The sequence below is a fragment of the Ctenocephalides felis genome, unplaced genomic scaffold, assembly GCF_003426905.1.
Source record: "Ctenocephalides felis isolate EL2017-DRISC unplaced genomic scaffold, ASM342690v1 CF-g0.4_SCAFFOLD_01604, whole genome shotgun sequence".
Classification (NCBI taxonomy): Eukaryota; Metazoa; Arthropoda; class Insecta; order Siphonaptera; family Pulicidae; genus Ctenocephalides; species Ctenocephalides felis.
Genome location: NW_020537758.1, coordinates 6,189,251 through 6,209,250, shown reverse-complemented (window position 1 = coordinate 6,209,250; position 20,000 = coordinate 6,189,251). Strand labels below are relative to the sequence as shown.

Sequence of the window (20,000 nt, the reverse complement as noted above, 5' to 3'; positions counted from 1 at the left end):
AAATAATGATTTTTTTAAGAACAAGAATTAGCAAATAATTTTTTTTTTGCCTAAACTCCTGCAAATCAATTTATCTTTATCTTTCACAAATATTACATAACTTATAGAGTTATTGTTTATTAATTAACTATTTATTACATTAATTTTTAATTTTAGCAATAGGTAAAACAATGCTTTTTGTTAACGAAGCTTGACGTGCAAAAAAACAATAAATAATTATTTATAAATGTTTTTCTTGTTTTTTTAATAGTTTGTCTTCTACAAATATTGTTTAAATATATTCACGTACTTATTATTTATTTATTATCTATTTATTATAATAGTTATTTATTTTGGCACTAATAACTTCAAAATGAATTAAACAATGCATTAGCAAAAAATTTATTTTTGCAACAAAATCATTTATATTTATTATTTTTTTACATGCACTTAAATTAATAGTTTGTCCTTCATAAATAATGTTATTTATAGTGTTTTTTTTTAAATTATTTGTTATATTAATGTTTTATTTTAGCACTAACAAATTTATAACTAAATTGTTTTTTAACTAAATTTTTAACTAAATTATTTTACTTTACTAATATATATTTATTAATTTTTCACTTCATTAGTAGTCTCTCACAACAATCACATTTTTCATCCCCTTCTATACTTCCAAATCGATTTTTTTCTTCACAACATATTAGTTTACAGATCAAACAATTTTTTGTAAATACTAGTTATAATTTTATGAATAGTTTTATTAATAATTTTTGATATTTTTAGTAACGATGTTGTAGCTACATATGGCGTAGAACAACTGACGAGCTCTACGAGGAAAACTCGTCGATTTTCCATAGAGGGGATTTTGCTAAGTGGGGATATATATATATATATATATATATATATATATATATAAATGCATATATACATAAATTGGTCCCTTATGCATATTCCGAATTTTTTTTAAATACAAAAATTTACATTGCATTTTGCAATAATTTCAATTATTATGTCACAACTATGCTCTTAAGGTAATTTAAAAAAGTAACTAAATTTTTAACAAAATCACAAAAAATGTTAAAAACCAAATTATACATATATATACATTACTAAATAGTATTCAATATTTATAAATTACTTATATTTATAAAATTACTTATATTTTAATATAAAAATCTGCATATGCAAAAATCAAAGCTGGTTTTGTAGTTTGAAAAATTTGATGCGTCTATTTGAAAAATTGTTTATATTTTTTAATTTTACAAAATGAAATACTAATTATTTTATTGTATATTATAGTAAATATATAACATTATCAAATTTTAGCGTTTTACTACATTTAGTTTAGCCTGTATAATTTTTGAATATATATTTAACGTTTTCAGGTTGTATTCAAAAGTTATTAAAAAAATAACATAATATTGTTTATATTTTTTACTTTTACAAAATGACATACTAATTATTTTATTGCATATTATAGTAAATATATTTAGCAATGACAGAGTGAAATTTTAGCATTTTACTACTTTAATTTAGCCTGTATAATTTTTTGAACATATATCTAACGTTTCAAAGGTGTATTCAAAACTTGATGCGTTCATTTATAAAATTGTTTATATTTTTTAATTTTGCAAAATGACATACAAATTATTTAATTGTAGGTTACAGTAAATATATTTATTAATGACATGTTCAAATTTTAGCATTCTAGTGCATTTAGTTTAGGATATACAATTTTTTGAATGCACATAAATGTTTTCAGGATTTATTAAAGAAATATTGCTGAACTTGAGCGCTCCTATGAAAAATTGTTTATATTTTCAAAGTTTGCAAAATAGCATACTATTTTTTTATTTTATGCTATAATAAAGACATTCACTAATAAGATACTCAGAATTTAGGATTTTAACATATACGGAATAGATTGAACCAATTTTTGAATATTAATAAATTTATGAAGAATTTTTGAAAAACATCTTATGCACCTGTTTGAAAAATAGTTTATATCTATTATATCTATGTGCATATACATATATGTATATATATATATATATATATATATATATATATACATGTAGATCTTTTATTATGGCCCAAGTCCAAAATCAAAGCCCAAGATCGGCGTTTGCCAAATTTATGGCAATTGAAAATTATATTATATTATACCTCTTACGGCGGAGAATATGTCTTAAATTACCGAGAACATTATTTGCCAAACTATTGTACGAGTCTTACTGGATTCTCATGAGAATCTTACCAGATAACAATAAGTCAATTTGCGGAAATTTATTACAATGATCGTTATCTTATTTGAATACCACGAATGTAAAAGACATAGTATGTATATATATATATATATATATATATATATATATATATCCCTTTTATTTTTATATTTTGTTCTCGTTTGCAGCAAATGGCTGTCGTTGTATTAATTAAAATTTAAAACCGCCAAGCAATTAAGTTTTTTTTACAATTTCTAGCTGAAACGGCGGACGTCGGTTGCTTTGACAATACATCGACATGAAAATTAATATTTTAATTTATATATGTATATATATATATATATATATATATATATATTATATAAACGTCACTGGAACTACCAATTTACACTAGAGTTGAAATGGCTTAATATGCATTTCTTGCTAATAAAATTTATATCTCATAAAATATTTATTTAATCATTATACATTAAACAAAATTATATAGAATTAAATTATCTAAAATTCTTGCTGATATTATATTAACCTAGATCAACTCGGTATACTTTTAAAATATTATTGAATTTCAATTATGTATTATTAAAGTTAAGTATAAAAATGTAATGTATTGTCACCTTAATTTTTATGATTGAATTATTATTACTAAAATACAGTTAGTTGTTTATTTATTCGTCTATTAATGTTAGTTTTTATTTCTGTTTTAGCAATATATCAATAATTTGCTTTTATCGTATTTTGAAGCACTTTTTGCTTTGCATCCATATATCAAAAGTTGGAAGACAAATGGTTATTTTTATTTTTTACGAGCTATTAATATTTTTTATTGAAAGATTGATGTATATATATATATATATATATATACATAAATATATAGGGTTAATTATAGTTCTGAAAAATATAAATGTTAAGTTCCCCATAGATTTAACACAATTTAAAATTGCTGTATTATAAAAAGTTGTGTTCAAATGCAATTTTAAAGTATAACGAGTTGCTGTATGGTATAACCGTATTAGAAAATATTAAATATAATTTATTTTGTACAAATTTTTCAAATATTTCAATTACTTTAGACTTGTCATTCAAAAGTTATAAGCGATACATTGCAACAAAGCACAGATGATTTTTTTTAAATTGCTGTTTTATAGACAGTTGTATTTGAATGCGATTTTAAAGTATACCGAGTTGCTGTAGGTACTTATGGTATTAGTAAATATTGATAATTGTTCGATTTTGAACAAATTTCTTGAATACTCCAATTATTTTAAATAAATAGTTCAAAAGTTACAATCGATATATTGCAACAAAGACATTTCAACAAAGCACAAAAGATTTTTGTTTAAATTGGTGTAGTATAAACATTTGCTTTCAAATGAGATTTTAAAGTATAGCGAGTTGCTGTAGGTACTTATGGTATTAATAAAAATTATTAATTGTTCGATTTTAAACAAATTTATTGAATACTTCAATTACTTAGAAACTACTCTTCAAAAGTTATAAGCGAGACCTTGCAACAAAGCAAACATGATTTTTTTTTAAATTGCTGTGTTATAGACAGTTGTATTTGAATGCGATTTTAAAGTATACCGGGTTGCTGTAAGTACTTATGATGTTAGTAAAAATTATTAATTGTTAAATTTCAAACAAATTTCTCGAATACTCTAATAACTTAGCAACTACTAATCAAAAGTTACAAGCAATACATTGCAAAAAGCACAAATGAATTTTTTAAAATTGCTCTACTATAAACATTTGCTTTTAAAAGCGATTTTAAAGTTTACCGAGTTGCTGTAGGTACTTATGTTATAGTAAAATTATTTTTTGCTTAATTCTAAACAAACTTCCTAAAAACTCCAATCACCTGGTAATTACCATTCAAAATTTACAAGCCATACAATAAAAAGGCACATGAATCGTTTGAAACAATCCATAGATTTTTAGTTCAAAATTCCTTTACTACAAATAGTACAGCGGGCCGAAGCTTGTTAAAGCAGTATCTATATAATTAGTGACCTATAGGGACCTATATGTACATCCATGGTGGTTTTATGTCAAAGAGACAATCTGCCAAAATTAGCATACGCGAGCGATGCGAAAATCTAAAATAGTGAACGACAGTTTGATAGAAAGAGAGCTGGTAAACAGTTTACTCAAAAATAATAAATAATAATTGATAAATATTAAGTATAGATAGTCTATTAAAATTAATAAACTAGCTGCAAGTGGAATTCTGTCTTAAGGCAATTAAGGCATCGTGCCTTAAGGCAAATTGCTGGAACTTCCCGTACCAAAAATTATTATTTTTTTAAAAACGATTAACATTTTTGAAAAAAAAATTACTTTGAAAAAATAAGATTTTTGAGAAACTATAAATTGGACAAAAAATTACTTTTTTTTGAAAAAAATTTAAAAAAAAAAAATTTTTTTTTTTAATTTTTTTTTTTTTTGAAAATTTTTTTTTTTTATTTTGACATATTGTGGAAGATCTGAACTTTCTTTTCAAAGCAATCAATCGTACTGCTTTAACTGCATAGGGACAAAATATAAAGCGCGTAAGCGCCGCGTCGCTGTCTAAAGCATAAGCATTGGTACGGAACCCATAGGAATGTTAACAAATTGTATACTTATTGTTAAAATTTCTATAAAATATCTGATAATTTGATGTGCATATGTCTAATGATCATTTTTGACCGCCAAATGGCTCATTTTTTTACTTTTTCCTCTATATCTCCGAAACCGCTGGACCTACCTTCATGAAAGTTGTATCGATTCTTCATCTTGTCAATACAAATAAAATGTTTTTTAAATTATTCCAATCGGACGCTCCGTTCTCTTAAAAACTGAGTTACCGTTTTCGGAACTTTTTGCCCCGTATCTTCGGAACGGCTTGACCTGCCTTTGCCAAAAACTAATCAGCACGTCTCCTTATCAATACGGATCGAATGTTTTTTGAATTATTCAAATCGGTTGATCCGTGTTTCCGAAATCGTCGACGAAAATTTGTATCCGCACATACATACACACACATACATACATACATACACACACACATACACACACACACACACACACACACATACATCCATTTTTTCTAAGGTATGCCAAAATGTTCAGAAACCTCTGAAACGTAAAGATATATAAAAATTTTCATTTTCGATTTTTTTGCGATTACTATAACTTACCCTACGGGAAGTTAATAATAATTGATAAATATTATGTATAGATAGTCTATTGAAATCATTGAATACCATCTGGCAGGAATTGAGAAACAACTATTTCGGAAATTTTTGAAATTATGCATTTTATTATTTTTAGTATTGTCAGATCTGGCTGTCAATATTATTATACAGGATCTCTTTAATCATTTATCGTCTCTAATTACACTTTCTACTGCATTTTTAGTTTTTATATTCAATACTTTTCGTCATAAATAAATAAAATAATATTTTGTTATTCCATAGAACTCTTGTATGTCCGTACTGTCACCAAAAACAACATTGATACAATAAAGCAACGCCATCTAGACATAACTCAAAATATTTATGATAAAAATGTGTGCTATAAGTTATAATTAAAATTTCAATTACACATGTATGTGATAATTTAAATGTAAATATTCAGGGCAGGTGGCGAGGATGTCTTTTTATCGCGTGCTAATTTCACTTTGAGTTTTATATTTTTCTTTACTCATTTATTATCTTTAATTACACTCTCTATTGCATTTTCATTTTTATATTCAATACTCTTCATTATATATTAATAAATTAATATTTTGTTATTCCATATTAATTTTGTATGTCCATATTGTCACCCATAAAAACATTCATACAATATAGCAACGCCATCTATGAATAACTCAAAATATTAAAAATAAAAAATATGTGTATATCTAAATTTTGCAAGTTGTAAATAAAATTTCAATTACACATGTACCTGTTAATTTACAGGGCAGGTGGCGAGGATGTCTTTTTTTTCACTTGAAATTTTCACTTTCATTTTTTAAGATTTTTCATTTCATTGTATTCATTTATATAATTTCCAAAAATTCAGAATATCAACTCTTTTGAAATGTTAAAATGAAAATGCAATTTTTGGTATCATGGTACTTTTTAGCATGATTAAAATTGAGTAGATCAATATATTAGTACGGAACTATAAATTCCAATAAAAATAAACATATAGTTTATATAAGGTGTACTAAATAAAATTCATCTCTATAGTCACGTGACAGGTGCAATAAATGCATTTTCAACTTAAATCATTTTATACAATAACTTTTATTCAAGTTTTAGAATTTTAAATTATTTTTTAAAACTTTTATAAATGCAGACGATCATTTACGCGTATCGTAATTGAATGCAACATGCCTTAAATTAAATTTTGAGTTGTAGTATGAGTTATATTTTACCAGCTCTCTCACTAACTGCAGTTCCTGCTGCCGATACAATTTTGAATTTTGATTACGTTCCGTTTATTAACTCTGATCAATAAAGTGTTGTATCGAATTAGCATATGCAAAAGTTAGGTACTAACTATAATCATCATTAGCCGGTTAACCAATAACTATAAAAAAACTTTAAAAAAAACTACACTACAAAAAATTTCATTCTAAAACTCATTTTTTAACGAATGATTTTTTTCCTCTAGCGATTTTTCCACCAGCGCCCCCACTATCGATAATGTTCTAAGCGTTTATGCGCTCTCAGCTATTTTTCATAGTCTTCTTTTCTTTCAACAGATGCGGTTAAAGTGAAATTAAATTTTTTTCAGGCTTTTCCGATCTCTGACTTTGCAGGAATAAACGATAGGATATTCTATATTGATCGTAGTTTAAAAATCTTTGAGAAAAAACAAGATTTAAGAGTTATTTTAAATATAAAACACAAATGCGCAAACGGGGTTAATTTTTAAATGACAAAAAGTGTTTGCATAGTTAGAGAAGAATTGAAGGCAGATGTAAATAAAACAGTATTTACATTTAAAGTCCTAATTAGCATTTACGTTTTTTCTGGCTTATATATATATACTTATATATATATATATATATATATATATACTTATATATATATATATATATATATATATATACTTATATATATATATATATATACTTATATATATATATATATATATATATAAACATATATATCTTCTTATATATAAAAATAAAGCTCCATATTATGTTAGGTATGCTGAAATTCGTAAACGACTGAACCGATTTGGCCACTTTTTGTTTTGAAATATTTGTGATAATCCAGAGATTGTGGAAAAGGTGAGTTTTTTTTTAAATCGCGTACAAACTTTACATTTTAAATTGATTTTATTTTATCAAGGTATAATTTAAAATAAAACGTAAATACGTAAAATGTCGTATTTTACAAATTATGTTCAATTAAATTTAATTGGATGTTTTGGATTTATTTAATTGTAGTAAGTAGTTTTTATGTAGTTTTATTGAAATATTATTAATCGTGACGCATAGATTATTAAAATCTCAGAATATCTTTTTTTTTTTAAATGTTAACATACAAATGCACTTTTTGGCTTTATGGCACTCTTTTATTTTTGCAAATGATTTTTTTGCAAAGTCTGTACCTGCAAAATCTCTTTTAATTATTTATTTATTTATTAATTTTACAAGCCGTCGGAATAATAATATTATAATAAGGCTTAAGTCAATATTTTATAGGTTTAATATAATTTAATTAATTGTTAGCTATTTTATTACTTATTTATTTATTATTTAATTTATTTACTATAAACTTAATTATATTTAGTTAATTTTAATTATTTTTAAATATAACTAATTTGTTTGTTGCAACTATTTTTTAAAAATTTAATAAGTATTTTAATAAGCTTTACAATACTTTTACAATATAATTATTTTATTTAACAAATTTTAGGTTATTTTATGATATTTAGCAAATTTAAGAGTGTCTTATATTATTGTTATTATTATTATTTTTGTATAATTTTATACTCATTTGTATTTATAAAATATAATTTAGATTATAAAATTTTATTTGCATATTGTGTTACATATATAAATATTTACAATAAAAATCTATAATAACTCGTGTGGTTGTTAAATGTAAAAAATGAGGGAAAAAAACGTTCGAAAGTCGCATTTGGCAATAAAAAATTGATTAGATGAATATATTAGTACGGAACTATAAATTCCAATAAAAATAAATATAAAGTTTATATAAGTTTTACTAAATAAAATTTATTCATATTTTTCCCTTGATGAACCTCCATTCATTGCCAATGAATAGAATAACAACATTCCTCCATCGTCTGTTTTTTTTTATTTTTTACCTCAATAGAATTCCATGAAAATAGGAAAAATCTCGGAAAATCGACAAAAACAATTCGAACGTTCACTAGAAATCTCTTCTTTCTAAATAGACTGAAAATCGAGAGCCAAAAAAGAAAAAAAGAAAGTTGGGAGAGTTTTTGAAGAGCACTTTGCAAACAAACGTGCCGAGGACGAAGAAATATTGGAAAAAAAATTATAATTGGAGATAGTTTGTGTGATTTAGAAACTGTAATATTTATTTTGATTTTTGGAAATGCTATTTTCGGAAATTCCAACCGGAATTCAGTTAGACACACGATTTTGTGTATTTTTTGCACATAATTATTGGGAGAAAAAAAATTAACTGGATTTTGTGTAAGTGGATTTATAATATTGGAAAAAGTTTGTCAAAGGCAATTATATTTATACAAAACTATAAAAAACTGTTTTTGCAAAAAATTCGTAATCTGTAAAAATTTGTTAGAAAACTTAAAAAATTAAAGAAGACTTGAATAAAAACTGTATAAAAGTTTACATCAAGTCAATTTATAAAAAGTGTATAAATCAGTAAAAAATCACAAAAATATGGATTATATAAGTGTACTCAAAAATGTATTATATAAAAATCTATTTAAACCTATTTTTCCAATCATTTCCCCTAAATTCCAACCGGAATCCAATTAGAAGGATCCATTACACTCGCATTTGTGTTTTTTTGTGCACAATCGACGAAATCCCAGGATTAAAAGCATTTTAAGTATTATTTGTGTTGCACTAAAATGCAGAAAAAACGCTTATATATATATATATATATATATATATATATATATATATATATATAGTTATCTCGTTAGATGCAACATTTGCAGAGGACTGTTTCGAATTCAAAATAATCAAAATGATTTATTACTTTTGGAGTCCTTGTGGAAATTATTTAATTAAGATCGCAAACGATAGCTTTAATTACACTTTATATATATATATATATATATATATATATATATATATATATTTGTAACAAGATTATCTCTCCCATCATTTGTATGAATTAGGAAAATCCTTCCACTATTTCTCTTAGTTAAGTAAAACCAACCAACGTAAATATGAAAAATTACACAAATTTCTTTTATTATATATATATATATATATATACTCGTATATGTATACATATATATATTTTTTTTAAATTTCAGTGTTATTGTTCGTCGTCCTGATTTGCAAGAAATTGATAAGTTAAACGACACGTGACTTCAAAAACAATGTTGTAAGTACCAAAAGTAGTTTTTGTAATATAATTTGGCCCTTGGCCAAAAGACGATCTTTGCCAAAAATCTCAAGACAACGAAGAAAAGTTGTCTCGATAATATTCGCTCATGCATTTATGATTAGCTCGAAAAAAATTATCAAAAATATGGAAAAAGGTAAAAGATATATTTAATATATATATATATATATATATATATATATATATATTATATATATATATATATATATATATATGTATATATATTTATATATATAAACTTCATTATTTTGTTTCTTTTACATCTGCGTCTACGTACACATTTGTTCTGTACTTTTATTTATTTTATTTAAAAATTCTTCCGAGAAAGCTATGTACAAAAGAATGATTACATAACAAGCAAAAAGAATATTTTTCCACTACAATACGTCTTTTAAATTTAGTTAAAGAAATATACTCAAACATATTTAAAAAAAAATTGTTTCTAGAGAAAAGTTTGTGAGGAACAGTGATTTGAACGCTAAAGGTAATTAATAGGCGCGGAACCTGATTTGTTGATAAAAATTGTTTAAAACTAGTTTTTATTACTTTTTTTTCAAATTATTGAAATTAAATAATTAAATATTTGTTTTTTGCGTTAAATAGTGTTGTGTATAAATATTTCTTGCACAAAACATTTAGCTGGAACGAGAAATATAACAATTTTTAAACAAGATTTTTACGAATGCCAATTTTTATAAATAAGTTTCACGAAGTTACATCTTTAAACCCATAAAATTTGTTTAGCTCTTAGCTGATAATTGTTTGTCAAATTGACAAAATTTGTTAAATTTTTGACGTAAGTTTTGTCTAAAAAAATGTTTCTAAATTTATTTGCACACGAAAAAACTAAATAAAATTTGCAAAAAAAGTGATGTACCACACTTTGATATTCACTAATTTTCATGTTTTTCGAAAATACCAAATACTTTTACTTTGAATAACATTTTAAAAATAATGGTAAAAACTAATTTTGCTATTTTTAAATAAATCTTGTTTTATTTGTTGTATTATATAAATAAATTTGATATGTTGCAAAATGTTTAAACAAAAAATTGCATTAATCCGATTTTTTTACTAAATCTTGAATTTAATCTTTTGTGTTTATAGTAAAAATGAATTTAGGATTTTTAATAAGGATCTACAAAATTTATAAAATCTAAATTTTAATTGTAAATTTTATAATTTTTTTAAATATATATAATTTTCCATAAAGTTTTTATCCAAGACATAAGTATATTTTTTAGTTTCATAACTTTTGGAAACTTTTTCAAAGTAAATTATTACAATTAGTTCGAGTACTTAACATGATTACTTTTGCAAACTTTTTCAACAGTTTTGGTACGAAAATATATTGAAGAATAATTTTATAAAAAAAAACCTAATATTAAATTAATTAAGTAATAAACAAAACTGACTTGTAATAATAATTTTATGGATTATGGTTTAAATTTTAAGAATTATATAATTATTTTTTAACATAGTAATTATTTATTTAATTTAACTTACTGCAATATTATTTTTTAAATATTGTTTCAAATTAACATGCAGGCTATTATTATTATTATTATTATTATTAATTTATAAAAATACCTACACTAAGATAAATATGAATTGAATTTTTTTATAAGAAAATAAAATGTTTAAGAAGACGTTCTTCTGAAGACTGTTTCATTCAACTATATAATATAATTTTTTGAGAACATGTAAATTAATAACTGTAATATTAAACGGTACAAATTTTAAGATTTATATAATTATTATTTAACATAGTAATTATTTCATTTAACTTACTGAAATACTATTTTTTTGAATATTGTTTAAAATTAAAATATAGGCTATTATTATTATTATTATTATTATCATTGATTAATAAAAATACCTACACTAAGGTAAACATAAATTGAATTTTTTTAACCCCAAAGAAAATATTTTAGAACACATTCTTCTAAAGACTGTTTCATTCAACTATATAATTTTTCTTTAACCATACTACATGCCTATATAAGAAAATCTACGAAAAACGTTTTTCTGAAAGGTGTTTCATTCGTCTATGTAACATTTTTTTTAAATTAGAAACAAACAGAAACAATATGTATATATATATTTTTACATACATATATATATACATTTTGAAATATGTGAGTTTGGTGTTGATATATATATATATATATATTGATGAGTTATTTAGAATCGGGCAGTAACACCAAGTAAAAAAACTAAAGTAGTTTTGAAATAAAGTATTTCAAAACTACTTTAGTTTTTTTTACTTGGTGTTACTGCTCGATTCTAAATAATTCATCAAAATATATATACATATATATATTATATATATATATATATATATATATATATATATATTCTAGAAAAATATTTTTTTCACTGACCTGAATTTGGATGATTGTTGCTATTAGGCCTGGCGCTGGTTGCCCCGTCTCTGGCCTCGATTTCAAGGGCGTAGGCGCCCTGCTTTTCCCTATCAAAGACAACTTTGGTGAAAACTTCCCCTGACTGAAGGTTTATTTCGAAAAAGTCTTTGCCTTCATTTCTTGGGGAATCTACCACATAGTAATAAACCTGGAAGAAAAAAAAAATTAGTTAGATAAATAGTCAGTAAAAATAAAAATTAAAATATTTTTTTTAATTACAATATTTATTACAACTGTTAAATAATTAACATCTAGTAATAATAATAAATAATAACATAAATTTAAATAAATAAGAGTACAAAGGATAGAATTTACATTAAAATGATATCCGGAGTATGATGATTTAATATATTAGGTTGTCAAATATCTCCCTTCCGCTTTTTTGCTCTTGGTTTAAAATACAAAAAGGCGGAAGGGAAATATTTGACAACCTTATAGAATAAAAGCAAATACTAATAAAAATAAAATTAATAAATAATATAAATAAAATTTCTGGATAATAAAATAATATTAGAAAAACCATGAAATATAACAAGATAACAATATTAGAAATAAGATAATAATAATAATAATGATGTTAATGTTAGCGTATTGAAATATACTATACCACTATTTATAACCTTTGAAAAAAGTTAGACACAAAACTTAAAAATGACAGATATTTTGAAATGTATTGCTAAAATTGCAAATTTGAAAATTGGGTGTCACAAAAGTCATAATGTAATATGATGTATTTCAAATACGAGTTTATGGTGCATCTATAACATCCTGTGGAGCTCGTTGAAAATGCACCACTATTTATAACCTTCGACACATTTTTTTAAAAATGACAAATATTTTGGAATTTATTGCAAAAATTGCAAATTTAAAAATTTTGTTGTGTAATAGACATATAAGATAATAATATATTTAATTTACAAGTTTATGGTGCATCTATAAAGTCCTGAAGAGCTCGTTGAAAGTTTTTTTTTTTTTTTTTTTACAATATTTATTACAACTGTTAAATAATTAACATCTAGCAATAATGATAAATAATAACATAAATTTAAATAAATAAGAGTGCAAAGAATAGAATTTACATTTAGATGATATCCGTAGTATGATGATTTAATATAAAATAAAAGCAAATAATAATAAAAATAAAATTAATAAATAAAATAGTAGAAATTTATTAACATTAAAATAAAATAAAAATTAAAATAATATTGACATTTGGAAATAAATTATATATATATATATATATATAAGTTTTAAAATAAAAATAAAAATAATATTAACATTTAGAAATAAATTAATTAATTATAAATAACGTAAATTTTTAGGCACGTTTTTTAATTTCAATTTATCGTACTACGATTTTGATATAAAATTTGTATATGTATATAAATGTGTATATATAAATGTGTGTAAGTATATGTATATATCTACGTTTATTGTGTTTAATACGATTATATAAATTCGTAGTCACTTGTCGGCTATTGAAATTGCAAATAATGATTTTGTGGAATTAATTGAAGCTGGATTTGTTAATTACGACCAAATGATCATAATTTCCCTTTGTTCAATGAACTTATTGAAATGGCAGTAATATTCATTAATTATACATAAATACATATATATATATATATATATATATATATATATATATAATATGTTTAATTTGAGTTTAATATCGGGCGTAACATCAATAAAAATAGTATGAGTTTTTTTTAAAAATTTATTTATTTAAAATCCATACGTTTCGGCTAGCATCTTAGCCATCATTCAGTGGTAATCAAGTTAACTATAAAAATTGAAACTAAATAAATTATATATATATATATATATATATATATTTGCATATATAATTTTTTGCAAGTTTTATAATAAATTTGAAGTTTATTTTAAAAAATCGTTATATAACTTTCCTTAAAGAGTAATTAATTTTTTGCAAGTTATTTAATAAATTTGAAGTTCATTTTAAAAAATCGTTATATAACTTTCCTTAAAGAGTAATTAATTTTTTGCAAGTTATTTAATAAATTTGAAGTTTATTTTAAAAAATTGTGATTTAATTAAAAATAATAAAAAATAAAATAAAACAATAAAATAAATTCACCTTTTGTGACAAACAAAAATTGTAAGAAATTTTTGCTCGTTCGATTTAAAATAAAAAATTCGTTGTGTTTAAAATTACAAACGAAAAACTTAATTTTTTAACTGATATTTATTAACCGGTTATTAACTCATTATTTATGCACTTGCACTTGTATTTAATTGACTTGTAATTAATTAAATTTAAAATTGTAAATTGTATAAGGTTGTCAAATATCTCCCTTCCGCCTTTTTGTATTATAAACCAAGAGCAAAAAAGCGGAAGGGAGATATTTGACAACTTAATATTTATGTCCAAGGTAAATTCATGCACTATAATGTAACGTTTATTGATTTTTCGATAAATTCAATCCGGCGTCTAAATCATGACTGAATTTACAAATAAAATATTTTATTCAAAGAAATCGTATTTGTTTATACTTTGAAAAACCCAAAATCAGCGAATGTCAAAGTGTGGGGCAACCAGGGAATGTCAAACTGTTTTTCATAATCAAAAATGCTGAATATTGATTGATTTAAATCGTGCGATTTATTTTCGTAAAATATTTTGTAAGATTGCAAGATATACAAAATATTTTTTAAAGAAAATTTTATCTAGGTTTTAAGTGTGTAAATAATTTTTGAAGACTTTTTTAGACAAAAGTTACGTCAAAAAAAACTAACGAAAATGTACAACAAAAAGTTACACAAAAATCCTGATATTAAAAAAATTTATGAAATATAATAAAATTCATGAACTGTAATTATTTCCACTTTTTTTTTCTAATCAAGAATTTTATCTAGTTTTTATGTGTGAAAAAAGTACCAAAACAATCACTATCTTTATATGCTAAAAAACAAATTGCTCAGGATTTTCAGAACCAAAAATCAGGATTCAGGACATCTATTATATTTACCTGGTTGTTAGGAAAAGTTCCATCTTTGTCAATGGCATTCACTTGGGTGACTTTGGTGCCAATTGGTTCACCTTCTAAGACAGTTTCTTGTTCTCTTTCAGTAAACAAAGGAATTTCATCATTGACATCTTCCAGCATTATGTAAACTGTTGCTTCAGAAGCCAATTGTTGGGCACCATTGTTCTAAAAAATAAAAAAAAATGATTGAGAACATGTTGGTCAAAGGAACCAGGAAACACCTGATCAAAAATCTAGTGAACACTTCATATGATATTTGTGAGTAATTTGACAAAAACCAAACAATGACCAGAATTTTCTATTAAATGCTAAAGAAAATGAAAGGTCGAAGTCGTTTTCTTCGCAACTTTAATGCTCCTCCTAATTTAGAATCCAGGAGTAATTCAATTATTGCAAACGCTTTACCCAATTTTAACCAAAATAGCATTTTATCTTGTTATAATAGCATCAACATATTATTTGTTTATTTTAAATGTTTCTGAGGTAGTACTCAATTTTTTTTTAATTTTTCTTACCTCTACACGTATGGTCAAATTATACTCCTTGATGGTCTCATAGTCCAGTGGATGATTTACTTTGATATCAGCCCAAGTAAAACCATTATCAGACCTTTGTTGAAGGTAAAATGTGTGATATTTATTGGTCTGAGCTGTTGATCCTGGCATTAGTCGATAGAAGACCGTTGGGTTGCCTTCTATACCAGAACTGGGGAAAAAAGTAAGAAAATTAGAAAACATGGTGAAAATCTGATGGTATTAGTATTAAAAGTAATTAAAATCAAAGGTTTTTTTTGTAAGAAAGGAATGTAATTAATTTTGTATCAGCTTCTAGATTTGTCTAAAAAAAATATTTGATGTATCTCCAAAACTTTAAGATCAATACACAAAAAGTGACCAAAAATTAATTAAATATTTTTATAAGTTTACCATTAAGACGATAAGTTTATCATTGTTTTAGATGCAAAAATAATTTTGTTCATACTTACCTGAAGATATTGCCTAAATAGGAAACTCAAATTTACTTTACCATTAAATTACCTAAAACCTGGACAACCCTAAAACATCTAACTCCTACTAACCCCATGTATAAAAATTTTTGTTCTTACGAAATTTATAACTTATATATCACAACAAATATATATATATATATTTATATATATATATATATATATATATATATATATACCTCATATTAATAATATTTATCCTTTACAAATATCAAAATTGTAATATATTTATGAACTATACTTTTGCAATAACACATCTAAATTTTTATACTAAACGTGTTTCCTCTTTAATGTAAATGATTTCCTCTATAATATAATTGACGTTCTGGTACTTGATGGATATTATTGTAAATTTTGAAAAATTTTGTTTAAAACTTAAAAAAATCTAGTATTAGGAAATAAAGTAAACTGTATAAGGAATCACATATCCAAAAATCATAGTTGTATTCGGAATAATACGTCCTTAGGAGCTCCTCGAAAATAACAAAACATTTAATACTCAAGTGTCGGCCCAACAATTGACGTTCAGGTACTTGATGGATATTATTGCCAATTTTGGAAAATTTTGTTTGAGACTTAAGAAAATCTAGTACTAGGTAATAAAGTAAACTGTATGAGGAATCACATATCCAAAAATCATAGTTGTATTCGAAATAATACTGGCTTAGAAGCTCCTCGAAAATAACAAAACATTTAATACTCAAGTGCCGACCCAACAATTGACGTTCTGGTACTTGATGAATATTATTGCAAATTTTGGAAAATTTTGTTTGAGACTTAAGAAAATCTAGTACTAGGAAATAAAATCAACTGTATAAGGAATTACATATCCAAAAATCATAGTTGTATTCGGATTAATACGTCTTTAGGAGCTCCTCGAAAATAACAAAACATTTAATACTCAAGTGTCGACCCAACAATTTGGTACCTGATGGATATTATTGCAAATTTCGGAAAATTTTGTTTGAAACTTAAGAAAATCTAGTACCAGGAAATAAAGTAAACTGTATAAAGAATTACATATCTAAAAATGATAGTTGTATTCGGAATAATACGTCCTTAGAAGCTCCTCGAAAATAACAAAACATTTATTACTCAAGTGTCGACCTAACAATTTGCTACCTGATGGATATTATTGCAAATTTTGGAAAATTTTGTTTGAGACTTAAGAAAATCTAGTACTAGGAAATAAAGTAAACTGTATAAGGAATTACGTATCCAAAAATCATAGTTGTATTCGGAATAATACGTCCTTAGGAGCTCCTCGAAAATAACAAAACATTTAATACTCAAGTGTCGACCCAACAATTTGGTACCTGATGGATATTATTGCAAATTTTGGAAAATTTTGTTAAAAACTTAAAAAAATCTAGTACTAGGAAATAAAGTAAACTGTATGAGGAATCACATATCCAAAAATCATAGTTGTATTCAGAATAATACGTCCTTAGGAGCTCATCGAAAATTACAAAACATTTAATACTAAAGTGTCGACCCAACAATTGACGTTCTGGTATTTGATGGATATTATTGCAAATTTCGGAAAATTTTGTTTGAAACTGAAGAAAATCTAGTACTAGGAAATAAATTAAACTGTATAAGAAATTACATATCCAAAAATCATAGTTGTATTCGGAATAATACGTCCTTAGGAGCTCCTCGAAAATAACAAAACATTTAATACTCAAGTGTCGACCCAACAATTTGGTACCTGATGGATATTATTGCAAATTTTGGAAAATTTTGTTAAAAACTTAAAAAAATCTAGTACTAGGAAATAAAGTAAACTGTATGAGGAATCACATATCCAAAAATCATAGTTGTATTCAGAATAATACGTCCTTAGGAGCTCATCGAAAATTACAAAACATTTAATACTAAAGTGTCGACCCAACAATTGACGTTCTGGTATTTGATGGATATTATTGCAAATTTCGGAAAATTTTGTTTGAAACTGAAGAAAATCTAGTACTAGGAAATAAATTAAACTGTATAAGGAATCACATATCCAAAAATGATGGTTGTATACGGAATAATGCGTCCTTAGGAGCTCCTCGAAAATAACAAAACATTTAATACTCAAGTGTCGACCCAACAATTGACGTTCTGGTACTTGATGGATATTATTGCAAATTTTGGAAAATTTTGTTTGAGGCTTAAGAAAATCCAGTACCAGGAAATAAAGTAAACTGTATAAGAAATTACATATCCAAAAATCATAGTTGTATTCTGAATATTACGTCCTTAGGAGCTTCTCGAAAATAACAAAACATTTAATACTCAAGTGTCGACCCAACAGTATTTGTTTGGTATATCCCTTTTTGAACGGTTTATGAAAATTTAGTGAAATATTCGGCAAATTTATACAAAATTAAATTATCTACAATATCGTCTAATAAAGTAAGTCTCTACATTAACTCGGTATACTCTAAAAGCGTAATTAAAAATATCAATCTATAGGGCATACAATTATCTAAGACTTAGCTCTTCATGCATTCGTTTGGTGTAACTCTTGTAACTTTTGAATGGTTTATGCAAATTTAGTGAAATATTCGGCAAATTTATACAAAATTAAATTATCTTTAACATTGTCTAACACCATAGAACCCTACAGCAACTAGGTATACTTATAAATTGCTCCCAAAACAACACATTGATTAAATCTTTTTTGTCAATTTTTTTAAGTATAAAAGGTCAAAAATCTGGTCTTCTATTTACCTGGCTTTAACAGAAACGACTTTAGCACCAACTGGTAAATTTTCCCTAATATAAATTGGCCCATAAACGACATGGTCCCAAACTGGTGGATTATTTGCACGATCTACCACATCGATTTGAACTTCTACAGTTCTGGATAAAGGTGGATAGCCTTTATCCTGAGCCATTGCTTCTAATTTATAAGTCTCACGCTAATGGTAAATCGACAATTGGTAAGAAAAATTAAGGACCATGACCAAGAAATTTAAAAAATATCATAAGTATGTTGTTTTTTTTATAAAAATCGTCCAGTATCCATTACATCCATCCAGCATCCACGATCACCATCAAGTCCAGCGTCCAAAGTATGCCACAAAAAGCAAAAAAGCAAAAAAAAATGACCACCATTAGTAAATCACCATTATCAAATACAAACTAAACTACAAATTTAACAAAAAAAATTGACATCACTCCCCTGCAACTGCATCAGAAAACCTGAAACTTTTGGTCCTTGGATTAATAAATTTCTATCTAATTCATTTTTGATTAAAGTTATTGCAGACATATTCTGTCATGAATTTTTTTTTTTTTTTGCATTCAATTGACCTTAAGGTATTTAAATAGTTACCAATTTTAAAGAAAGTCAAATTAATGGTAGCGTACTTACCAGGAACGTCGATGATCTTGGAGGGTAAAGGTAAAGGACAGAGTGGTAAGGGATGAAGGGCAGTGTGGTAAAAAACAAGAATTTTGGTGAAAATTTAGTGGTTGTTGCTTTGACGTTGCTCAAATTTGTAAAAAAAGTGCTATTCTTATTTAAAACTATTAAGTTTTAGGGAAAACTGCAAAACTGTTTGGGTTCATCAAAAATAAGTCCATTGGGTTTACTGATAACATGAGACTAGTCCAGGCTTTGTTTACAATTATCCCAGAAATCTAATGTTACTATTGGCTTTTGATAAAGGTAAGTCCAATTTTTTGGCACAATTACCAAAACGTACCCCAGAAATCCCTTCTTTTCTATGATTACCTGAGATTATAGGCTTTCGGTTGAAGATAAGACACAATCACCCAAA

At 24.8% G+C, this 20,000-nt stretch overlaps 1 protein-coding gene and 1 long non-coding RNA gene across 2 annotated transcripts in view; both read right to left on the bottom strand.

Moving 5' to 3' along the window:
• The window catches only part of LOC113374006 (neural-cadherin-like), a 454,794-nt gene that overhangs the window by 304,737 nt on the left and 130,057 nt on the right, over nucleotides 1-20,000 (bottom strand).
• Nucleotides 12,335-15,820, bottom strand: LOC113374009. The gene is made up of 3 exons (XR_003366921.1): nucleotides 15,737-15,820; nucleotides 15,204-15,386; nucleotides 12,335-12,361 (listed from the first exon to the last, which is right to left on the bottom strand). It is a non-coding gene; the product is annotated as an uncharacterized LOC113374009 (long non-coding RNA).